General features: G+C 45.8%; 1 long non-coding RNA gene across 2 annotated transcripts in view; it reads right to left on the reverse strand.

Moving 5' to 3' along the window:
• Positions 1 to 394: 394 nt before the first annotated feature.
• Positions 395 to 26480, reverse strand: part of LOC125760335 (uncharacterized) — a 58406-nt gene continuing 32320 nt past the window's right edge. The window contains exons 1-4 of one of the 2 annotated variants that reach the window (XR_007417877.1): positions 11746 to 11886; positions 11628 to 11679; positions 7273 to 7366; positions 395 to 495 (exon numbers count right to left, since the gene is read on the reverse strand). This is a non-coding gene — a long non-coding RNA (uncharacterized LOC125760335). Of the gene's footprint in view, positions 496 to 7272; positions 7367 to 11627; positions 11680 to 11745; positions 11887 to 26480 lie in introns of those variants that run through there. The other variant, XR_007417878.1, reaches the window with a different exon arrangement.

Raw genomic sequence — 26480 nt, forward strand, 5'->3', positions numbered from 1 at the left:
AGTTTCTCTGAAGTGGTTTTCAAAGCTGCTATTGGATTAGATTAAGCTAATTGAATCTCATGAACTTATCCTTTCAAAACAAAAAAGGGGGCAGTCCACTTGTTATTTTCTAGCAAGCTACCTTAGCAATTTGGCTTTGAACGTGTGCACTTTCCTTGCAATTGTGTCCCAAACAATATTAACTACAATCTTCAGGAAAATGTGCAGCGCGGCACAGACGAAAGACAAGAAACGGACGACACTTGTAGGCCTATGATGCAGGCATTTGGAAACAAGCTCTACATTGTCAATTTACTTAGTTTCAATGGGACAATAAATGGGGCTAGTTCATTCAATTCCCATGAAAGTGCAGTTTTATAATCACAAACAAACCAATAAGATGATACGAGAAGTTTCCAGGAGTAAGCGCTTTTTTATTTAATTTCTCGACGCGGCACTGATGATAGGCTCTCCTGTGCTGCACTGTTGTGGTGGTACAGTTGCTGTATTTGAAACCTGCAAGAGAGAGTGTGAAAATGTAGTTTGGCATTGAAGCGAACAGCTTAGCGCAACACCTCAACAGATGCTGCAATTTATGATTGATGACTTTCTGTTTCGAAATAGTGATATTTTTACCATTTTACTTGAATAATCCACGTGTATTCAATGCCCAACCCCATAGCCTTGGCTTAATGCTGCTTTGATCAAAAACATAAGAAAACAAACCGCTATACAGCACTTCTGAGGGCTGTGGTGTCATAGATAGGCCAGCTATCATATACAGGCCAATTAGCTCGGTCAGCTTCTTTGATGTAACGTTGCATAACAGCATCCTTTCGCTACTCAAATGGTACTCCATGCATGACTCCTGGGTGACTCCAGGAATAGGATATTCTGCCATGAGAAATGCCCTCATCCGATCATGCCCTCAGTGGACGGAAACAAGTTTTATGATTGAGGTGGAACGCTCGAGGAGCGCGGGGTTCCCTAGTGCTCTTTTGACCTCCCTAGCTGAAAAGATGCTCGTTACTCTTAGAACGACCAGAAATAACAGGCCAAACAAGCACACTCGCTCTCCCTTGGCTGACGTTCCCTACATTCACGGTTTCTCTCATAGGTTGAAGAAGACTGCAGGCAGCGTAGGCGTAAGAGTTTTGTGCTCCGCCCCAAACCGTCTGGCCTCCCTATGCAGGCTAGTGAACAGGGATGAAACAATCTCCTCTTGCTGTGACAAGAAGCACAGAAATCGTTTCATTGAATGCGTGAAGAACGTCGTTTATGACATTCCATTATCATGCGGAAAATCATATGTAGGACAAACAGGACGGTGCATAAATGACAAAATGTGCGAACATGCCAATTCTTTAAAAGCAACAACAGGCAGGAACCTGGCATTGTACATCATGCGGCTGCTCCCCATTGCTTGACAATGTGCAAGTTCTCATGAAATATCGGGATCAATGGGCACACAAAATTTGTGAGGCGCACATAATTCACATAAGGGGAGCAGCTTGCGTTAGCGCGCCATCACTAGCACTATTTGACGAAGAAATTAGCTGCCATGAGCCTCAATTGTGATCACTAAGCTTGTTGTCACATGCTTTTGTTTTCTGTTTTATTGTTAGTGGTTGCAGTTTTCTAGCCTTGCTGTCACTTGCTTAAAAACCTTTTACAGCGAAAGCTGTTATGAGATCACTTCAGCGGCCGTTTTTGGCGCCGTAGTTGTCCGCCGCCGCCGGTGTCCGTAACCACTATCGCACGAAATAAGAAAAAAAAGGAAAGAAAAAATTTCCAGGATGGAACGAGGTTCGAACCTGTGCCCTCTGCGTGGGAGCCCAGTGTCCTACCTCGGAGCCATGCCGGTGCTTGAAACTGCGGTGCAAAAATAACCTATACAGGCTTCATGTCGGGAAGGAACCACATTAGCATATGTTATGTTGTGTGGTAGAAGAGTAAAATAACAACCAGGCATCGCACAAACGCCAATTCTGTAACCAGGCGTCACACAATGCGAATTGCGCAACGAGTGGGTTGTTGAATGCTTCCAACCCATTACAAAGGCCTCTGCGATAATTCTTCATCGTCATCAGCCACAGCATCAACAAAGTGCACATAATGCCTTACAGGTGTTCAGCGAGTACCATGGTTGAGGCGTCACACAAACGCGAATTCTGTAACCGGGCGTCACACAATGCGAATTGCGCAGCGAGTGCGTTGTTGAATGCTTCCAACCCATTACAAAGACCTTTGCGATAATTCTTCATCGTCATCAGCCACAGCATCAACAAAGTGCACATAATGCCTTACAGGTATTTAGCGAGTAGCACGGTTCTCCGCAGAATGACGAAAAATTGCATACTGGCTGCTTTCCTTCTTCACAAAAATTATGATGATTTATAGCGTAGTGGGTTCCTCGCAAGTGCACTTCTGTTGGTTGCCAAGGAAGCCCATAAGGCTCCCATGATTCATTTCCTCAGGGTCTCAATAAAGTTAATTCCCTCTCTCTTTCTCTCTCTCACTCTACGTTTCTCCGGTTAACGTATGTTATAAAGCGTGGTGGGACAGTTAAATAACGACCGGGATTCACACAATATGAATTAAGTAACTCGTGGGTCGTTTAAAGCTTCCAACCCCTTACAAAGGGCTCAACCATAATTCTTCATCGTCATCAACCGTCGCATCAACAAACTGCACATAATGCCTTACAGATGGTACCTCGCTTCTCCGCAGAATAACGACTAATGTGGTGGATGCTTCCCAACTTCCCAAAAATTATGATTTGTGGCGTAGTGGGTACGTTGCTAATGTACCTGTATTAGTAGCCACAAGAGAGTTTATAACGGGCTCTAGAAATGCCGCTCCTCCAGCTTTCGCTGTGACTGTGCCGCGCTTTCCGCACAGGCCTGGCGTTTTTTTTTTTTTTAGACCCCGGTTCTTCGTTTTTGTTGATTTATGAATGTCAGACTTTTAGTGGTTTTAATCAGTTTGGTATTGACCGCCATGTCATTGTTCTTTTTTGCCATTTTTTGCTCGTGTTTATGTTTTAATGAAATCTGCTTCTGCCACATCTTGTAAACCCTATCCAAATTGATAGTAATGACGGGCGGCCGAGTCACTTGATAGCGTTTGTGCCATTTTTCGATTTTTGCTCGCCTGCCTACAGATTCTCAGACTTTCCAATAAGGAAATCAGTTGATAGTCAGCTCTGTGCCCTGTATGTTCTTCGTCCCGTTGTCTGCGCTCTTTTGCCACAAAGAAGAATCCACATTCAAGTGCGTTGTTACTTGTTAAACATCTTGACAGGATGGCACAGCTACTCAAGAAAAGAGCACATAGCAGTGCTGAACTCACAACTAACTTTTCTAAAAATCACGCAGATGCTTAAGATATCACCTGAACCCAAGTGTTTTCACAGAGATAACATCATTTACAATGGTCGATTCCACGAAAGATAAAAAAAAAGGTGTATACTTGATGTTTCCGATTTTCCTGATAATTTTGTATGTTGTGCACATATGACTGCACAGCACGAAATCGCAATTCGTTTTCAAATAAAAATTTTTTTTAACACAGGAAAATTCTACAAGCGTCGCCGGTTGACGACGACCATCTTACGAAGAGTGCGTTTTCGTAAATTCGCAACCATGCTGGCAGCTACTGAAGCTATACATTACAAATATCTTTCTATTTAGCATAAGCAAAAGTGAAGAAGAAATAGCTCTTATAATTTCATGGAATTCTGAGCAAATTATGTATTTTTAAAAATTCACGAAAAACGCTGCGTTAGTGAAAATTAGTCAAATTTGGGACGCTATGGTTACTTCTGTGAACATCTTAGCTTGTTCATATTTGCAGTATGGATAGGCCTTTATGTGAATAATGAACCTCTGCATTTGTATTTCTCTAATAATTTTCAAAGTAATAAATTTTCATGTATTATTTGTATGGTCGCCCATTTGATGTCGTCACCGATCATCATGCACTATGCTGGCTGTCGTCATTGAAGGATCCCTCGGGCCGTCTCGCCCACTGGGCACTTCGCCTGCAAGACTACGACATCCGCGTGCTGTACCGCAACGGACGCCAGCATGCTGACGCCGACGCCCTCTCGCGCTCCCCATTGCCTGACGACAATGCCTCCTGCTCAGTATCTCACATTGCTGTTTCTTCCATCGACATTCACACCATCGCTACCGAGCAGCGCAAGGATAAATGGATCACCTCGCTGATAGACTTGCTCACTGATTCGTCGGCAACACCAACCACTCGCCCATTGCGTCGTCAAGCCCACCATTTCGCCATTCGTGACGACCTACTGCACCGACGCAATTACAACGCTGACGGCCGCCAGTGGCTACTTGTGATACCCCGAAGTCTGCGTGCTGAAATATGCGAGTCCTTCCACTCTGATCCGCAATGCGCGCACTCTGGGGTATCCAAAACTTACCACCGCATTTGACAACGATACTTCTGGCGAGGGATGTACCGTTACGTGCAGAAGTTCGTCCGCTCCTGCCTCGGTTGCGAATGCCGAAAACCTTCAACGCACGTGTCACCAGTCGTCTACAACCATTACATTGCCCTAACCGTCCGTTTGGGCGCGTGGGCATCGATTTGTATGGACCACTTCCTCTGACGTCGGCTGGTAACCGTTGGGCCATCGTCGCCGTTGACCATCTAACGCGATACGCCGAAACCGCTGCCCTCCCAGCGGCTACAGCGTGCGATGTTGCCTCCTTCCTGCTACACCGATTCATGCTGCGTCACGGTCCACCCCAGGAGCTTCTCAGCGATCGAGGCCGTGTCTTCTTGTCGGAAGTCGTCGAAGCCATTCTTAAAGAGTGCCATGCTGTTCACCGCAAAACTACTGCTTACCACCCGCAGACGAATGGCCTAACCGAACGCTTTAACCACACGCTCAGCGACATGCTCTCAATGTACGTCGCCGCCGATCACACAAATTGGGATGCCATTCTGCCCTTCGTCACTTACACCTATAATACCGCCCCTCAGAGCACTACTCGTTTTTCACTCTTCTTCCTGTTGTACGGAAGGCACCCGTCGCACACCACTGATACGATACTACCCTACAAGCCGGATCCATCTGAGTGTGCGCCTATTTCTGACACAGCCAGGCTTGCTGAAGAGTGTCGCGAGCTTGCAAAGACCTTTACAACGCACGAACAAGAGCGGCAGAAGAGCCTTCGCGGTGGCACCACCACTTCTGAGTCCACGTTCCTTGCCGGAGCGCTCGTATGGCTCTCGGTCCCTACCACTGCAACTGGCCTCTCTTCAAAACTACTGCCGAAATACGAAGGCCCCTACCGGGTCGTCGAGCGCACATCACCGGTCAACTACCTGATCGAACCCATCGAACCAGCTTCGGACATGCGCCGTCAAGGGCGCGACATAGTCAACGTGGAGCGCCTCAAGGCCTACTAACCCACTGATAGTGACGAGCTGTTAGGTCGCCGGACGGCTCCCTTTTAACCATTATGTTTATTGCAGAGAGTAGTGAAGACAGGACAAGAAGGGACACAGATCACACATATTTATAATTTAAAAAGAAAAACTTCAACATGCGCAGGCACAGCTGCGTCCAGGAAAAATAGTTATTTACGTTGACGGTTATTACGTGTAAAGAACCGCCTCACAGCGAGAAGAAGGTACAAGTTTGACACTGCGAGTCACGTGCAGGCCTGCCGTCGTCGATAATGAAGCTCTGCGCTACATTACAAATTTGGCCTGTCTGTTTTCAGTGTAGCAAATAAAGCGTTGTTAGCTATCTGAATATCATGCTTGTATAATGTAGGATGGTTGGGAAGAGGCTTTATTTAGCGCGGCTAGGCACAGCGATGACGGTAAGAAAGTGCAGTTGACCCAATTCAAAGCATATTTCATGAGGGACAGCCTATGTCGAGCTGATGTAGTGTCCATCTAATTTTAAATAAAACGTTGTCCTCTTTTTATCTTTGAAATAATAATATTTCGCTGTTGTAGTCATCCGACCTATGTTATGTACAGAATTACCGCGCGATTAAAATGTAAAAAATTGCGCATCTCACGCACGTGAAAAGTGAACATGAAAAGTGTAGTGTCTCTTAGAAGTAGATGCCGATCAGCTGGTATTTTATTGAATATCCTTCCGATATGTGATCCTATATAACAGGAAACGCCAAGAATATTCGTGTTCACATTGTCGCTTTAGGGGCCTACTGGTGCTTTACAATTTAAACCCGTTGCGGCAAGGCAGTTTTGCTTCACCGACTGAAACCGTCTCAGCGCATAACCAGCGGTAGCACACCCACGGTCGAATGTAGCACATTTCCCGTAACAGCATTTTATTTAGTTTCATAAGAAAAGTGCCACGCACTTGAAGCACCTGTTAACATTTCATAACACACTGGAGTGTATAGAGGATTTTTCCGAAGGGGGGATCAGCTTTTGGGAGAACCTGATTTGCTCTTCCTGGGGTATAAATTAAACAAAAAAAAAGTAAGGGGTGGGGGCGGTCAGGACATCCGGGCAACCCGTCTGAACCTGGCAGTGATACCACATGAAATGCTTGAAAAATACGCATAGTGAAGAAATACGTGCGCAAAGCATCCCACCAAACGCTACTTTGTTAAACTCCACCATCGAAAACAAACTACAAACAACACGCTCCAGCACAATCGGTCCGTCTGCTGCGAATCAATTACGCGCACGAGCTATCTGTCTAACATGTAATTGTTATCACAATTTAATAAACAAGCTAATATCAAGAGCAGTGCAGGCATGCGCGAGTAGCCACGATGCAGCTTTGAAGCTCGTACACGAAGCGGGTTTGTGCCTGCAGCAAGCACACAATGCGAAAACTTTCTTGTTCTGGCATGACATGAAAGAGTGTTCTCTGATGAGTGCCGATGCTGTCACATACCGCATATATTAAGAACGGCGAACGGAAACATGGCGTTAGTCGTAAGCAGTAACCGAAGCAACGGAACGATCAGCTGATTCTCGTCGGCCGCGAGGAAATGTGCTAACATGGAGGCTTGTTTCCTGCAAACCTTCTTTCAGCATCCCAATTTCCTCAATCTGAGCAACACAGTACTCGAAAATATGTTGGCATTTCCGTTCTTATCAGCCGCCACACGTTGATACGTACGCTGCTTGTCTACATGCGGAGCGCGCTTAGCCTTCAACATGGCAGAAATGCACACAGCGGCCGATAAAGGCAGCAGATTTTGCATAAGGTCTATAGGTGCTACGTGTCCAAACTGTCGCAATCTAGTGATGAAAAGAAATGCCTACCACTCATTATGGCTTGCCCGGGCTTGCAGGAAGTATGCTCCTATCTTGTACTGCAACCTGTCCTCTGTGTCGGTGCCATGAACAGCTCTCATCGCTGATACATGCATAATAGATACCACAAGGAAATGTTGATTTTAACGCAAAACAAACCCAACCACACACAGATAGTGAGTACCAAACATGTTTCCGGCAAGTCTATGTTCATATATTAAAGAGATCGATCCTTGAATGAAGGGATCAGGGTGCAATAAGAACAGGTATTAGTGGACTAGCCACTTGCAGACTATTGAAAGAGTGCCATTGCGTGTTCAACATTCACACATGTACACAGTAAGCAATCAGTCATGGGCACGTTACCAGTAAAACGTAACAGTGTTACAGTTACAGTTACCTAAGCCAAAAAAGTGGGATAGGTTTCAAACAGGAGAAAGTGCCTCAGACAGGCTGGCCGACGTTTCGATAGGGGGACCTATCTTTGTCAAAGGCACCTTGTCATCCTTGGCGTGTTAGTTTTAAAGGGTTAGTGTTGATGTCATGTCTAGCGGTGGCGCTTGTCGCTGTTGGTAATTGCTGCCTGGAAAGAGAAAACTAGAGAGGAGTGTAACCCTTGCCACATCATTTCAAGAAAGTTTGCAACGGCGCTCAGGCCTCTCATCTCAGAAGTAAGGGGAGCTGCAAAGAAGAAAAAAAGAAGGAAGAAAAAGGAGAGAAAAAAAGAAAAAATATGGAAAGGGGGGGGGGGGGTCTACTGAGCGAGAGCCGTCAAAGGCAAAAAAAAAAAGAGTGGAGTATGAAAGCCACTTGGAAAGGCTGCAGAAGGGCGGCACGTCTAACCCTCACGAAGGGCTGCAGAAGATGGTGGGTAAGGCAACTACAGGCGGGGAAAGCGGGCGGCGTACTTTTAAAAGCCCACATGTGGAATTTAAGTGATATTGAGATAGGTGTCTGAAAAACACGTGCTTAATGGGTGAAGTCATTGGCTCTGTTAAAGTAACTCTGTTACAGTTACAGAGTTTCCGAAAGTAACCTGTTACAGTTACAGTTACAAGTAACGTCGTTACTTTGTCACAGTTACTGTGACAAAGTAATGTCGCTACTTTTCCATTACTGTATAAAATAAATAATAGATTACAAACCAAACGATAGAATTCATTTATTAAATATGTACGAAGGCATGCTGGCAGTCAAAATTGCACGTGGTAAAACCCTAGACGAAGTAAACCTAATAGGGGGCCAAACACAAGCATTTGTTGTGTACGCCTCATTTTGTCGCATCAATTTTGTTGTTCATGCACCGTTGGTGAAAAAGGGAATTTATTTGCAAATAATAATAACAAATGTCCTCTGATACTCCAAATGGAAAATGTGGTTGATGCACTAGAACGACGGCAGTATCATAGGATGTTTATTAACGACACCCAGAAGCAGGGGCGGATCCAGGTGCCGACTTTGGGGGCGGCGGTTCCTTCATATTACCGGGGGGGGGGGGGGGTTAGGGTAGGGATGAGAAGAGAGACAGGCACTGCGGGCAGGGGGGGAGGGGGGGCTGACACAGGCTTTGGGGGGGGGGCGATCGCCCCTACCGCCCCCCCTCTGGATCCGCCACTGCCCAGAAGCGCATGCGAATAGCAACGGAGAGTGCGTGACGAATGAAGACGACGTCCATTGTGTCTGTTCCATATATATGTTCAAGGTGTATCAGACCCTGTTCGGTTAGCTTTGCGTCCGCTGGGCATACAAACCGTTTCTAAGTCCCGTTATACTTTGGGGCATGTGTTCGCGAAACCCAGAGATTGCACACCTGCAGACGATCAGAGTGGGGTGATATACAAGCCCGATGCGGGCATTGCGACGCGACTTGCATCGGCGAAACGGGCAGGAAAGAGTCAACAAGGCTTAAAGAAGGCAAACGGGATGTTGTTAAAGCAACTCATGCAACGCATTCTAAGACGGAGCTTGTTTAACACTTCCGGAGAACAGGGCATAGCTTTGACGTAAACACTGCGACGACGCTGGCTCGTGAACGAAGGTGAGGGGAAGAAACTCCTGGAATCGCGGTTCATTCGCCACGACGCGTCGGCTTGCAATATAGTTACTGTATATGGCACCTTTAAGAGTCGTGTCGTAGCATATACAGTAAATATAGTCGGATATAACTTAAGAAGTCAGGAGAGGCCCAGATGACCGAAGCGCTGCAGACGATCGCCTCCGCGACTAAAGAAAAGAAATAGACCCGCTCATGCACGCGCCGATGTTCTCCGAAGGCGGAGCCACCGCCATCCCGCTCATGACGTCAGTCCCGAGTGCGCGCCCATTGGCTTGTGTTCATCTGCCTTTGAGGAGAAAATGCCGCTGACTTCTAAAGTTGTATGCGACTATAACTTGCAACAACCACGGTCCCCTACCGGTTTACACGGACGTATGGGACACTGGTCGATCTCCGCAAATTTTTTTCTTTCCTTTTCTTTTTCTTGTTGCCAGTGTATACTGAGGATGTCACATGCATAGGAGGCGAAACGTCCATGTGATTTTGTTAATAATTGTTGTATTAAGTTGGAGTAAACCTTTTACAATTAGTTTCAAAGAGGTTTTGAAAAATTACTTAGTTCACGGTATTTGTGCCTCTCAACCGTTTCGCACTCTGCTGCTTTCTAGCCGTCAGTCAAACACGATTATTGCGCAGCCTCGGACGAAGGAGAATATAAACTTGGCGTCGTGATGTTCCACCGGTACACCAAGAACCGAGCTAGAAGCTCAAGTGACAAAAAGGATATATATACGCCGGAAAAAAAAAACGACTTGAATTTAGCAAGTTGTTCAGTTCCAACATGATTGACTTACGACATGAAGTTTACAAGTAAACTTAAGTTGTGTTAAAGACTGACTGCTGACCTCAGTCTTCTGCAGGGTAGATAATTCTCTAAGCGACCTCCTCTCCTAAATTGGTAGGGGAGCCGTGTTGTGGAAAGATGAAAGGTGGAGAGGATATGGGAAAGTAACTGTAACGGTATTTCCCATTACAGTTACTCTGTAAAAAGTAACAGTGTTACCGTTACAAGTTCCTATAAATTAAAAGTAACTAGTTACAGTTACAAGTTACCGAAAAAAGTAACTAGTTACCGGTAACGCGTTACTAGTAACTAGTTACTGCCCAAGACTGTAAGCAATACCCGGAATATGCACATAGCCATATGGGCGATCCACATGACAATAACGATATACACACTTTTATCAAAATATAAAAAAAAATGAGTGTGCATGGTCCATGTGCACTTGGTGTGAGGTGGGAATGAGCCATGCATATTGTATTACATCATGAATGTAAGCCATTCAGGAAACAAACTTTTGGTTCTCTAAAGCGAATTCACATTTAGTTTGTCTTGTACAGTTGAGCTGTCAATTTGATTTCATTTTCAGTTATGTAAGCCCTTCACAAAACCGATAATATTTTCCAACTTTCTGTGAACTTCTGGAAACATATATGAGAATTGAGATCTTTTTCTTTTAATTTATGACCTTACAAAGCTAAATAAACCCTAAATCACTGCATACTAAACCTTGGTTATGCATTTAAGTAAGAGAGCAATATTGGTACTATGCTGAGTAAAAAAAAAGCGTGAAAATACAATAACTTAAAGCCCCACACAATAAAGCAACATTCTCACTACATGAGCACAATCTAAGTTATTTGTGATAGAGAACCTCGTGTGCTTAAAGATGCTAAGAAAAAATATATAATGGCAGAACTCGAGCTCACGCATATTTTCTCAAACACACAATATTGAAACAAAGAGTAACATGCGTTAGCTTAATTAACATATTCGTCTACTAACACTATTTGATGTAAACATGTGCTTCTTCAAATTAAGTACGCATTTGTTGGAGTGTGCACTAGTACCAGTACGTAACGTAATTCACTCAAATACATTACTTCGAGTGAACTCCTTTAAAACATTTATGAGGCAGCTAGGTTAAAATCCTAACCACAAAACAACTACATGGATTTCTGGCGAAAAGCTCGGGGACGCAACCACGAAAACATATCCATCATCGTGTGCGCGTGTCAGGGCTCTGTGTTTTCCTATCACGTCCCCAGTCTTGTGATATTTTTGCGCGTTATTACCGAGTTTGGTGAACACTCGCATCACCACCGTGAAAACATTATGGGACGACCCCGTGTGTTTAAAAGCAAACACTTTCTAACGGCGACAAGGGATTCTAGAAACTCTCAAGCGATGATCTCGTACAGTAAACAGTCAATGAATAACAGCACAACGACACGAGTCTTGCATGATCGAAGCATAAGATCGCGTAGCGCAACGCGCATATAAGTGTACCCAAAGCACAAAACATACCTGCCTATCGGGTATCTGGTTGATCATCCTCGCTGTGCCAACACGACGGTTCCTGCATCACAGTTTCCATGCAATGAAGTAACAAAGTTACGTAGTTCAGCGACCTTCTTCAACTTACCCAAGTTTGGCATTGGCACTCTTCACAGTCGCTCGTCAAAAGGCTCAAGCTTCCGCTCCTGTGGAACCGCGGTCGCCGCTTGTCAAAACACTCGGACGCGGATTGTCTTCGGAAGTACACTCGATCACTCGATCAACGTGAGTAATCGATGATCGAAGCAAGAAAGCACTTTCGAGCGCGGACACAAAGCTGCGCGTCCCGTGAGGCTGTGTTGAGCGGCAACGAACAACGACCATCATCCGCCACTGGATCAAGGCAGGAGAACGCCCCAACACGCGGAAAATGCCCAGTCGACGAATGTCGCGTACGATAAGCACGCAATAAACGCACACAATACACGATAAACATGTAAGCGCGGCACACATGTGTTCACGGGAAGCTGGTGGTGCTCCGGCAGTACGAGACCTGTTGCAACTGTTAGCTTACAGTCTAAACCAAAAATAATGTAGGTGGCAGCAGTGTCGTGATATGCTACAGGCCATAATTTTTATTAAAAATAAAACGTATTTGTGGCTTTTCACACAGGCGAAGGTCAGGGAGGCGGGGCTCTGTATATAAGCGTTGCGTCCGCTTTTCGCGTCGGGCCCCATATAAGCGTTGCGTCCGCTCGAGCCATTTCCGCCTCGGGCTCCATATAAGCGTTGCGACCGCTCGCGGCCGCATATAGCGGGCCCAATCCGTCACCGCAGAATTTGTCACGCTTAATGGCGATTGAAGGGCCGCTTATATGCAGTACCTTGTGGTGGAATAAAAATGGGCCGTTTATGTGCCGGACGTTATACGGTACTTGAATAAGAGTGTAGACAGTGGGTGAAAGACGTCGTGTCGATGCCCCCGCACAACGACGCTTTAAGAAATGATCGATTATTTGGGGATTATTTCTGCCACACAATTATAATCGCCATCTACCTCGCGCATTTTCCTTGCGTAATCAACGCAGTCCCGGTACTTCTCGGTCACGAACAACCTGCGCGCTGTCAGTGTGACATATTATTCTTGATAGGAAAAGGGTGACAGCCGGGTTTTTAAACAAGGAAACGCTAGCAAGCCAGATGTCGATTATAGTTGTGTGCCAGAAATACTCCTCAAATACTCGATTTTTTTTCTTAGAGTGAACATTTTAGGGAAGGCCCGCACCATGTTGTTTCCTGAGATAAAGCTCTACACTTACGCATCACTTGGACAATTCCCAAAGACGATTTTGCGCGTATATTACATATTACTTTCCTTCCTACCTCGCCTGATTTCGTCCCATCTTTCAATTGACATATTTCGTTGTTACACGTAGTGTATTTTTTGCTTACACAGTTTTAGTTGGCTGTATACGCAACAAGCCTACGTACGCAGCACTGCTGCAGGAAAGAAACGTGCATGCGCAGAACGTAGCGCACCGTTTTCATGCATTCGTCCGTACGCCCGTAACAAGAGGCTTCGTATGTAGCGCAACTCTTACTGCATTGCGATCTCGCGAGATCTCGAACAAACGAGACACGAGAGCACATGAAGGCTGCAGTGGCGTCTGACGGAGACCCGCTGCAAGTCGTATCACTTTTATACTTCACGTTGAAAGGCCATGTTGCCATGCAGGATAAGGTAGAATCAAGAGACACGTTCCAGCGTCCTAGCGAGTGGTAGGATATTGCGTGGCGTCTGATAAAAATCCTCAAGAAACCGTGCTCAACAGGTTGTGTGCGGGAACGCGTTAATCTCTTTCTATCAGGTCATTCGACAAATAAAAGAGAAAGTATGCTTGGTCGGTGCTTTGACTGCAGGATACAACATACCGCGCGTTGAGCGAGCTTTAAGTCCTTGAAAGTGCAGCTTGTAGATCGGAAACTCAAGAATACCTGGGATGCGTCCAGTAACTTTACGATATACTCAGCCTCATCAACGGCCGCGCTGGATGGAACGTTGCGCTCCGTTCAGCGCGGACGTGCCTCATCAAAGATCCTTCTTACATAGTGCGCCGAGCTTCGAAGCTGTACAAACATAGTAAAGTCGAATTTACGCGGGAAACGCCAACGCGGGAAACTAACGCACCCACGAACGATGTTAACAATGCACACAGCCAAGGCCGCGGCCTTGTTGTATGCTGGTGGCCGGTAGACTGGCATCCGAGATCTTCCTGGGCGCAGATCACTGAGGCTATGTTGTTGCTGGGAACTGTTTCTGATGTCGGTGGCGCTGATAAGCATTCAAAAACACTTTCATCAGGCATATTAGTTATCTAGTTGAGCGAAACGTAAACGTGTCACAGCATGTTAAACAAGAAGTACTGTAGCGCGCTTTGCTTGCAGTGCGCGCAACATATTGTGCACTGTTTACAAACGTTCTGCGGACGCTCAACTAAAAATGTATACTCTCACTCGATGTTGTTCTAAAGGATGTAGGGCTGGTATAATTTATCTGGGATACAATAGTAAAACATTACGTGAACCGGAAATGCTATCTAGCTCTTGAGAAGCAAATATGAACGATAGCCAGAGATAGAGCGTTGGCTTTACAGATAGCACATATGAGAAGATTGTGGATTGAATTGGCTCCGTTGACTGTAGGGCGGTGCTAGGTTCCGATCCAAATGTGCATGTAGGTTCAGTTAGATCCATTGGCAGTCTCCCTTCTTGCTCTCCAAAAGCAAATGCTGCTGTTCATAGCTTCAGTCACGTGTAGGGATCGCGCTGACCTATCGCTGTGCCATAGCCATGTACACAAGACTCTCAACCGTCAACAATTTTTCAAGGCGAAAGCCGTATACCCCTGTTGCACGGCCATGTTATGTAATTCGCAGCGAATGTGACTGGGTGTTAGTGCCGTTTTTGTTGTTTCTACAGGGGCGCAGCAGATGACGTTCACAGCCAATGGCATTCGCCAACTGAATGCGGTTTCTGAACTCATGCAAGTGCGACATGTGTAATCTCGACGACAGGAGCTCGACTAAAAATTACAAAATTGGGAAGTTACAGTGACATGTAACCAAAGTTAAGGTTCTAATTGATGATTGTTGTTAACTTTTTATAGCGTTCACAGTGGCGCTGGTTAAGCTTTTCGTTATGCCGTTAGTCATCGACAGAAAATTGTCATATTCATGAACTGGCACGCGCTCTCTTCATCCTCTTCTTCATGTACTGCTTCGCTCCCAAAACAGCGTGCGCCGATTTGTCCGACGTGACATTCAATACACTGTTGGGCGAGAGAACGTTTACAGAGAGAGAGAAAAAGAGAGAAATTCTCGGCGAAAAAAGAAAATTATTCACGAGGCATGGTTGTAAACCTGCGTACCCACGATCCCAGACGAGCGTGTAACCACTCGGCTGTAGTAGGCATGCTAGCAGTGCATAGCATAGCCTTGTATAGTATAACGTAGCAAAGGGGTGGGAAGGGGAAGTGAGAATTCAGGAGGAAGGAAAGGCAGAGGAGAGAGAGTAGAGCATAGTATAGAAAGAAAAAAAGACAGAGAGAGAATCAAAGAAACAGAGAAAAATGAGAGAGAGAGATAGAGGAAGCGAGAAATAGGAAAACGAGAGGTGAAAGAGGAAGAGAAGAGAATCGATACGATAGAGGACAGAAATAGAACACAATAAAGACATAGAGAAAAAACAGGGAGAAGAGACAAAAAGAAAGAATGAGAGGAAGACAGAAACAGAAAAATAAGGAGAAATAAAGAAGGCCCCCCTAGCACCGCACTTCCTTCAGGCTTGGCACCACTAGTGCGAAGGTCCCTTAATTTTTTAACACGAAAGTGTTTTATGCCGGGGTCCACCAAATTTTCATGATGTATTTCCGTCACGGAAATACGTCAGCAAAATGAACGCCATCAAATGACAAAGAAAAATAATTTAAAAAGCTGCCGTCGACACGAGTCGAACCCATGACCTCTCGGTCCGCGACTATGGTGGCGGGCGTTTAGCCCACTAATCTACCGCCAAACACATAACGGAGGCTACATGAACGCGCCTTTTACCTTTCACACTTTCCTCTCACAGTACTCTTGCATGGATGGATGGATGGATGCTATGAGCGTCCGCTTTATAACGGGGTGGTGACATGTGTGCCACCGGGCTCGAAAAACAAAACAAGAAAACGTGCCGTTGCTGCGACCGTCCCATTCGGCGCGTTTCCAATAGAAGCGCAATTTCGTTTAACACACCGCGAGGTGGTGGCTTTAGCCCAAGCCTCGCTCATAGCATCCATCCATATAAAAAAAACAGCTCTCCGACGCTCGCCTGGCTGTCGCACCCGCACGGCGTTCCCCGCTCGCCCTGTGAGAATTAACTATCAGGCTAGAGGGAAGAGACAACGCGCGTCGCGTTTCTCTTCACGTTTCACGACGCTTTCGAGGAGGGCATATCGAGTATCAGTGTTTATTATGTGCTTCTTGATGCCATATTTGCGCGGGATCCACCATATGCGGTGTCCACGTATATATGTTAAGAACTTCAGCTACCGCTAGGGTTAAATCATGATCATGGGCGTTAGTCGTCGGTACGGAGACGTGCCACTAGGCGTCAACTTGAGTGCGTCCACATCAGGTGGTGCTACATCTGCCAAACAACAGTAGACATTATACAAGCCCTCATATACCACTGCACTATAAACAATCAACTACGTCTGTGACGACACGTTTCACTTTCGTGTTATATCGATTCCTATGCCAGAGGTATCAGCCAACTGTTTTATTTCGTTATATTCGTATAAAAGATGTAAAGCTGGTGCGGTTCGTCTTAAAGATAATCGTATGGTGCTATGTGAAGCGAAATCCCAACTCCCTCTTAAGGCGACAAATTAAAGGTTGCCCCGAGAAATAACTGTGGCTTTAGAGATAGCTCATGTCAGCCTCACGTACGTTTTATTGGCTCCATTGATTGTCCGTTTCGGTTTCTCACTCTTCCGTAGTCTAGTTAGAGTGCACCGCACTATCGACGAGTCTTCTTGAAATAGTTATACCAAATTGAAACGATTCCTGTAGTATATTACACAGTACTGTAAATGGTCTCCCATCGCTCACCACTCTTGAACACAGAGACGCGGCACACAAGTTTAACAATGTTGAAGGTAGCTTGGATAGCAGCCCAGTAAATCCGGCACGAGTGTGGACAGACGCAGTACGAAACGACGACTAGCAAATGTTTTATGTCGGGCTCTGTCACCACACATATCTACAAGCGCAGCATCATAGTCAGAATATCGAGATAAAAGAAGAGCCTCACTGCACATGTAAACAAAAATGGAAAGTTGTGCGAACACTACGCTAAGATTAGGCGAAAAAGATGATTGGTTGATCCCTCCGTCATAGGAATCCGTATAACACGAAAGTGAAAAGTGGCGTCACAAAAGTAGCTTATTATTTACAGTGCACTGGTATATGTGAGCTTGTACAATGGCTACTGTTGTTTCGCAGATATAGCATCGCTTGATGTGGACGCATCGCACCCACGTTGACGCCTAGTGGCACATCTCCGTAACGACGACTAACGACCATGGCCCATGATCATGATTTAACCCTTGCGGTAGCTGACTTTCTTAACGTGTACGTGGACACCGCACATGGTAAATCCCGAGCAAAGATGACATTCGATATCGATGGATGCTATGAGCGAGGCTTTGACTAAAGCCGGCACCTCACGGTGTGTTAAAGGGTTGACAAAATTAAACTTGTATTGGAAACTCGTCGTATGGGACGGCGTACTAACGGCGCATTTTCTTTTTTTTTCGAGCCTGGTGGCACAGATGTCACCACTCTGTTAAAAGTGGACGCTAATAGCATCCATGCATCCATCGAAGAGCACTGTTAGAGGATAGTGTGAAATATAAAAGGCGCGTTTATGTAGCCTCCGTAATGTGTTTGGCGGTATCTCAGTGGGCTAAACGCCCGCCAGCCATCGTCGCGGACCGAGAGGTCATGGGTTCGACTCCAGTCAGCGAAACTTTTTCTTAATAGTTTTTTTCTTCTTTGGCATCTGATGGAATTCATTTTGCTGACGTACTTCCGTGACCGAAATACGTCATGAAAGCCTTGGTGGACGCCGGCATAAAGCACTTTCGTGCTAAAAAGCGCGAGAAAGACGGACACGTAGAAGCGCTTTTGCGTGTTTCTCTTTTTCGCGCTGTTCCCGTTCAAGCATGCAATACCAACTAGCCCAACGCGCCACCTGTTCTAACTAGAATAAGAGAACATCGAACTAACTGTCAGAACGTTGCCCCACGCTGGCAATGTTCCTTCACATGTTTCGAATTGCTGATGTGCAGCACCACTTGAGGTAACGAGCATTCTTGAAAACATACATTAAACATAGTGGTGACAGTCGCGACCAGGTATATGTAAACTGGCAGCGAAACTTCCATAGAAGCCCATGTGTCAAGTAGTTGGCGGCTTGTTGCGACAGCCATCTACTTATTGCGCAGAGAACTAACAGCAAGCAAAAAAATAAAAAAAAATAAAGTATGACGCCAACCCGTAAGCGGTAGCGATGTCGCACGTTTGCACTACATGGCGCGAAATTGATTTTCTTTGTAATTGCTGACCTTTTACATGCTTTTGATAAATACGCGATTTTATTGAGTCTTTATGACTCGCCAATCGCGTGTGCGAGAAAAAAAGGCAGGTCAACAAGAATGATTGGAGAAGCAAGCTTGCTTTATGAGTCAAATAATTTTCTTGCAATATACACCGAAATGATTCGGTGATGATGAAATTATGTTGGAACGGCTCACGAGCACAATAACGCAATAGTTCGAAAACTCACCTTGCCCATTCGAGGAAAACCACTGGAGTAAAACAGCAGCCTTGAAAGTATCACTTTGGGAACCTTGTGTAGTACAGCGTTTCCTCGCTTAGCATGCCGCATTCGTCGTAACCAGGGGCGTAGCCAGAAATTTTTTCGGGGGGGGGGTTCAACCACACTTTATGTATGTTCGTGCGTGCGTTTGTATGTGTGCGTGCCTATATACGCAAGCAAAATTGAAAAATTTCGGGGGGGGGTTTGAACCCCCCCAACCCCCCCCTTGGCTACGCCCCTGGTCGTAACGAAAGGCGAGAGCACGCCGGCCGTGTGCCAGCGAAAGCAGTCTGCAGTCACAGGAGCGGTAGTCTGCACATTATGTGAGCTAAGTAAACCTCTCTGAAATGTCACGCCAGTAAACGTGACACAAGCGAACAAATAACCTACGGAAGATACACACGAAACCACCGCGCAAAGGTGAGCGATGTCTCGTTGACCCGACAAAGCGGCGAACCGGGCGAACTAAACACAACCCCACATAGCAGACTGCCTGCATACGCCCTCCATTTATGGCGATTGACCAAGAAAAAATACGGAAATGAAATATTAACCAAGCGTTAGATAAACTGTAAAGTTAATTTCTTGTTTACTTTGACATCATCATCATCATCATCATCATCAGCCTGTCTACGCCCACTGCAGGGCAAAGGCCTCTCCCATGTTCCGCCAATCAACCCGGTCCTGTGCTTTCTGTTGCCACGTTATACCTGCAAACTTCTTAATCTCATCTACCCACCTAATTTTCTGTCTTGCCCTCACGCGTTTGCCCTCTCTTGGAATCCAGTCAGTTACCCTTAATGACCACCGGTTATCCTGCCGACGTGCTACGTGGCCGGCCCATATCCATTTCTTCTTCTTAATTTCAACTATGATATCCTTAACCCCCGTTTGTTCCCTGACCCACTCTGCTCTCTTCCTGTCTCTTAAGGTTACACCTATCATTTTCCTTTCCATCGCTCGCTGCGTCGTCCTCAATTTAAGTTGAACCCTCTTTGTAAGTCTCCAGGTTTCTGCTCCGTAGGTAAGTACCGGTAAGATGCAGCTGTTATATACCTTCCTCTTGAGAGATAGTGGTAGACTACCATTCATGATTTGATAATGCTTGCCGAATGAGCCCCATCCCATCCTTATTCTTCTAGTTATTTCACCTCCCTCATGAATACACCAATTACTTTGACATATATAAAATTTAATATATTCGAAAAAAATTCCATTCAGTTTTTGGTTTTCATTATTTGTCCTCTTCTGATCCAATAGCGTTTCTATCGTGCGGCGGGCGTTGATATCTCTGGCAACAGGTTTTCGACGCCTTTTAGATGTAAAGCATCTTATAGCGGAGTTCAATCCGGTGGTGGAGGTGGTGGTGTGCGGCGTGACCACCCTTACTGCGCATGCGCAAACCGTCTCCACTTCCCCTCTCCCCTCCCCTCTCCCCTTTCCCCCTCACCACTCCCCCTCTGAAACGCGGGCTCTACATGCCGAAACACTGCTTCGCATCACCTCATGGTCCCCTTTAGCGGGAGATGGTGTGATTTTCTTTTTGTTCAAAGTTTCGTGAACGATATAATTTGAGCTTGGCCTGGTTTCCAAGAAAGGAAACGCTAGCAAGCTAGATGCCGTATATTGATGTGTGGCAGAAATACTCCTCTAATACTGAATTTTTTCTTATAGAGCGAACGTTTTGGGGAAGGCCGGCACCATGTCGTTTCCGAGGCTACGATAAAACTCTACGCTTAGGCATCACTTTGACAATTCCCAAATGAGATTATGCGTACATAGTTCTTGCCTTGCTACCTGGATTAACTTAGTCCAATGTTCAAATTAATATCTTTCATTATTATGCGCACTGGCTGTTTTTGTATAGAGACATTTTGTTGGGCGTACGTATCAAGCGTATGTATGCAGCACGGCTGCAGGAAAAAAAATGCGCATGCGCAGAACATACCGCATCGTTTTCATGGATACGCGCGTACGGCAGTAAGAAGACGCTGCGTACTTAACACAACGCTCGACACTTCGCGCTCGCGCGATACCTCGAACAAACGAGAAACCCGAGCACACGATGGCTGCGGTGTCATCCGACGCAGACAGCAATAGCGAAACCGACAGAAGTCGCATCTATTTTATACTTCACATTGAAAGCCATGTTGCCGTGCCAGATAAGGTACAAACAAGCCACACGTTTTGTCGTCCTGACGAGTGGGAGGACATGGCCTGGCGTCTTACGAAAATTCCCAAGAACACTTCCTCGACATGTTGTGTGCGAGAACGCGTTAAGCTCTTTCTGTCAGGCCGTTCGGCAGATGACCCCGAAAAAGGATAGTAAGCTTGGTCGGTGTTTTCATTGCACGCTGCAACATACCGGGCATTGAGAATTGTGCGAGTTTTTACTCGTGGTAAGTGCAGCTTGCAGATTGGAAACTCAAGAGTAGCTGGAATGCGACCAGTTGCTTCAGGATATACTCAGCCTTATCCGCGGCCGCCATAGATAGAACGCTGCGTTCCGTCCAGAGCGGCCGTACCTCATCAAAGGGCCTTCTTATATAGTGAACCCAGCTTCAAAGCTGTACACACATGGTAGAGTCGAATGTACGCTGGAGACGCCAAGGCGCGTAACCAGTGCACCCACGAATGACGATCAGCCAAGGCCGCGGCATGACTTGTATGCTGCTGGCCGTTGGACTAGCCATCGAGATGTTCCTACGAGCAGATCGCGAAGGCCACGTTCTTGCTAGGAACTGCTTCCGATGACGGTGGTGCTGATAAGCATTCGAAAATACTTGCATGTCGCATATGACTTATCTAGTTGAGCGAAACGTATCCACAGCACGGTAAACTACAAGCGCTGTGGCGCGCTTCGGTTGTAGCGCGTGCAAAGTAGCATACGAAAGTTCTGCCTGCGCTAAACTGAAGGTGTTTCTTATTACAGTATATTCTTTTAAAGGATGCAAAGCTACAGTGATCTGTTTTGAAAATAATTGCGTAGTATTACGTGAAGCCGAATGCCTAACTATCGCTTGAGAAGCGAATATGCAGAATACCCAGATAAACAGCAGTGGCTTTACAGATAGCTTACATTTGAAGCACATTGTTTTCAAAGGGTCCATACACAGTCTTCAGTCATGATCCCTAGAGCGAAATGCGCTATTCGTAGATTCGGTCACGTTTTAAGATTCGTGCTGACTTATCGTAGACCCATAGCCGAGACACAAGACGCAACCGTAAATCATTTTTCAAGGCATGTAAAGTCATTCGCAGCGAATGTGACTGGGTGTTAATGCCACTTTTGATGTTTCTATACGGGCGCAGCAAACCATATTCGCAGCTAATGGCATTTCACCATTGAACGCGTTTTCCGAACTCATGCCAGCGGGACATGTGTAATCTCGACGGCAGGAGCTCGACGAAATATTACTAAATTGGGAAGTTGGAGCGACAAACAATCAAAACTAAGGATAATGGCTGTATTGAATGGCTGTTGTTAACGTGGTATACTATCGATTGGCTTATTAGCCGTACTATCGCATCCTATGTCCTAAGAACTTAGGTACATTTCAACAAGTTTCATGAAGCTCGCTATACTTATCCCACATATGCTTTGAAATCAGAACAGTTGAAGCGTCTATCGGTGAAGTTGGAAACGTAAGATTTCGAAACCGCGTACCGACGATCCGCAGCCAAGAGTCTTAACCACTCGGCTGTATAGGGACAGTAAAGGGTCTGTTTGGAAAGGTGTTTGAAACACTGGCGTGCCACTGTCGTACAACACTTGGCTGCTACGCTGAATGCCTGGGTAAGATTCGAGCTATAACCCTGATTTTATGCATCCACCTGCGAGCAACATTATGCTCGCTGCTCGGCGACTTCCGGTCCACTTCTTGTCAATCGGAAGTTGACATGCCAGACTGTATGTCTAAAGCCCGAATAACAAAAATGATAGGACTTAATGGTTCAAGGTAATGGTTAATTGTATTGGACACGTATGGTATCGGAGCATAGCCTTGCTTAAGATAAGGGACAATTACCTGTCATATTTAACGAAAATTGCTAGAAAGAGTTTATTGAAAAAGGGGAAGGTTGTCTTGTGACCAGCCGGGATCCTTGCGGCATTTGGCGGAGCCGATCCTAACTGCGTGATTCTTTCTTTGAGGCCTCTGAGATCTGCTTCATCAGCGCGACGGCACACTGCCGGAGCTCACTGCGTTGGCCACGCCTAGCAAAGCTGCAGAGGCCCAGTTAGCCCTCAGGATAATTATTGAAACATAATGGAATGGTGATATGTGCGCATTGAAACTGCACAAACGAACGCGATCGCTTGCCCTGAGTGAACCTAAGAAATTATTCGTTAGGTACGTAGTACGTAAGTGCAGGGCTAGTGCGCGCCTCGCCTCTCCCTCACTGCATGGTAACGTGCGCTTCGCGTGGCGCTCGCTTCGCCCCGTCCTCGCACTCCTCCGTGCACCAAAAGGCATGGGCGAGCGCCATTCACGACACTTAAAGGACACTAAAGAGCAAAACGATCTTTCTCCTATTAGTAAAGTGCTCTTTCACGATACCAAAAAAGCCACGTTTGCTGTGAGAAGACGCTTAGTAAGCGAGAAAACGCGCAAAAACAAAATGTGGGTGGCGACGCCACCTAGAAGTTTCCGCACCATTCGCCGTGACGTCACATGTTTGACGGCGCCTACTAGGGACTACGTAGTTCCTAATCGGTAAAAATAAAGTACATTGTCCTCTGAGGGAGCCATAGACTTAACATAGCAAGTTTGGGTTAATTTTGTTGAATAAAAATGGCGCCAAAATAGGATAAGTACACTTTGGAATCCGTGACACCACGCAGGCGCATTTCGGCGCAATATTTAAAAATGAAACTTTGCACATAATTCAAAACCTATGATGGCGAAATAAACGACATTAGAGTTCTCAGAGCACAATTTATCAATCTAAACTGATTTATTGTTTCTCTTTAGTGTCCCTTTAAGTGAACATTTAGGTCGTCAAATTTTTTTTAGCTGGTTTAAGTGCGTAGCACTTTAGGGGCCCGGCTTGTCGTGCATCTGGTGTCTTATGTCGTATGGTCCCGCAGCGGTCAATACAGGCCTAAAATAAGGCTGATAATGCCCAAAAGCAGCGCAGAATATGTTAACGAGGTCTATAAAGATATAAACTACAGAAACAGTGAAGAATTAATCGCAATAATTTACCCAACATCGCAAAAAACACTTCTGAAATATCCGGCTGATACCCGCGCCGCGCAAGAGAGGGCGCCACCACCTCGAAAAGCGCGCGATTGCAAAGTGAATCGCTGTGTTGCACGTGCTACGCATTTCCCCACGTTTCGCGGTAGTGGAGTTGAATTAAGCGCAGGATTTAGAACTACACCAAGACCTACACAAGAACGGCATGAGCGCGGGATTTAGCATGGGATTTTCGTATTTGTATCACACGTCGGCTTAGCACCGGAGGCACAAGCTGACGGATGCACGCCTTTCACAGGTTCTAAAAGTATGCAGAGCTCAAATGATTCTTTGGAGCAAATCGCAGTACATCCAGATTACAAGCACATTGTTAGCGAAGGCGGTCTTCTAATGGCAAGGAGCACATACGCAAAATGAGCTTTGTGAATTCCGTCCAGGATGACTATTTATAAAGTGCCCGATGGCTTGCTGTTCAGTTATGCAGCCGAAGTTGCGCAACTTCGGGCAGCACCTCTGTGGCACGGTGGTGTGGTAAATTGCGTATCACGTTGTACAAAGACACACACTGAATTCCGTGCTAACATGCTGTAATTTTGGTCTATTTCATTCACCATATGGCCACGACGTGAATCAGGACGTAGCCCTGGTAGCATCGGCTACGAAGTTACCGAAAGAAAGACAAAAAACAAAAACAAAACACAAAAAACGGACACCACGACATAGCACATCACGTCCACTTTTGTCGCTGTAAATTTACGTTGCAGCATCACGTTGCAGCTCACGTTGCAGTGAAGTAACAGAGTATACGAAATGTTCTTGCGAAAGAGACAGTAAGGACCGAACGCAACTGAATTCTCGTTCTTTCAAACATTCAGTGTCGAAAGCATGTGCGGTTGCTCTATCACTTAAAACATGACACACCGAGCACGGCGACGGAATTCCTGTAGCAGCTTACGTAAACCTCCATACAAGCGAGATCCGCTGCGGAACTTACAGTAGAATGAACATATTTTAATCTCCGCCTACACCATACGGGCAGGAAGGCATATTTCGTCAGGAACGCATAGAGCTGCTCGTTCTTCATAGTCGGATTCCGGCAGTGCCAACTGGACGCAGAACCGTCTAACGACAAGAAGCGTTGCGCTGCGACATGCAAGGCGCCGTCATAACGAATACCGTGTCGGACTGCACGTTCGTTCTTATGAAGTTACGGTAACACCTGCGACCGCACCTGGAATCTGTTGGCGTGCTGCTTGGCGACTGTGCATTGTTTCTATATATGTAGGAGCTTGGAACTAAAGAGGAGCGCGAGTGATTGCGCGGTGTGTGTGGCGTACTGCGTGCTATCACCACAAACTCAGTCAAAGTATGAGTGCCCTGCCAATAATCTTGGTTTTGGCCATTGCGACCTCCTCCTGCTGGATTCGTGCCAGCGCTGGTAAGGTTTGCCGTGAAAATTTCTTCGTTGCTTTTCTATCAGACCAGATGAGTTACGTAATGGGTTCGTTGGTTTAGCTTCATTTTCGTACCACAAGGCGAATGAAAGAACGGGCGTAAACAGAATAAACAATATGTGCCGTTGAAATTGCGACCGAGGCATTGTCTCGACTTTTCACGCCAGCTGTCGATTACGCCGTTTTACCATATTATTAGCGTACACGCCTCCATAGTGGAGGCATGAATTGCACTTCTCGTCTGAAAAGTGATGGTGGATTTATCACAGCCACAGTGTTATTATTCTATCAGGCAATTTTCCATCGTTCCTTATGAATTGACTCTATTCAGCTTATAAGCAGCTTTTAGGGGTGAAGGTCCTTATAGCACCACCTAGTCGGTCATCGCTGCATGCGGCGTGCCCCCGCCGTCGCGTCTCCAGTATCATTCAATAGATGGCGCTGTCCCATAAAGATGCATGCAAACTGTAGTTGGGTGACAATATACTAGATGGCGCTGTCCCATAGAGATGTGTGCAATATGTGTGCAAAAAAAGAAAAAAAGCAAAAAAAAAAGAAAAAAAGAAGAAAAAAGAGCAGCGGCACCCTGCACGCTAGATGGCGTGCAGTAATCGAAGCGGCGTATCGCTTTCATTACTGCTGGGCGAAACCACTGAACATTTTACGATGTAACCATGACTGCTTCAGGAGCTTCGCCCAAGCTCTTGATCATTCACCCGTGGATATGCTGCAATTTTTAATTGCGAGGCTCATTCACATGAATACGCATTTTTGTGTACATTGAAACTGCACCATTTTATGACATGTATACGACGATTCTCTTTAGCAAGAGCCATAAACAATGAGAAAAAGAAGAGTACGCAGATTGTAGTTGTAATACATTGTATTCGAAATGTTGTCTTGATGTCGAAGAATTTTCTTTTGCAGAAACACTTTGTTTCACCATGGAATAGTGCATTGTGAGTGTGTTAAATGAATCCTTAAGTGAAGAAAGAATGCATTAATGAGTTCTAGCCTGAACAATGAGCTACCTGCTGCAGTTGAATTTTCGTGAATAAAAACTGGAGGCATCCGGTGAGCGCGGCTCGCCTTGGCGCTAAAGAGACGAAAGTTATTTTGGTGGTATTTATTGAAAGCGACAGCGTGGGCAGTCACCCTTGTTTATTGAAAGATAAACAGAACATAGTACTATCATTATCATTATCACTTTACTTTTGATACCTACTGCAAGACGGAGGCATTCCCTAATGGTCTTCAACTGCCCCTGTCTTGAGCTAGCCGATTCTATTTTTCGTGTGCAAGCT

The sequence above is a fragment of the Rhipicephalus sanguineus genome, chromosome 1 (genome assembly GCF_013339695.2).
Source record: "Rhipicephalus sanguineus isolate Rsan-2018 chromosome 1, BIME_Rsan_1.4, whole genome shotgun sequence".
Taxonomy (NCBI): domain Eukaryota; kingdom Metazoa; phylum Arthropoda; class Arachnida; order Ixodida; family Ixodidae; genus Rhipicephalus; species Rhipicephalus sanguineus.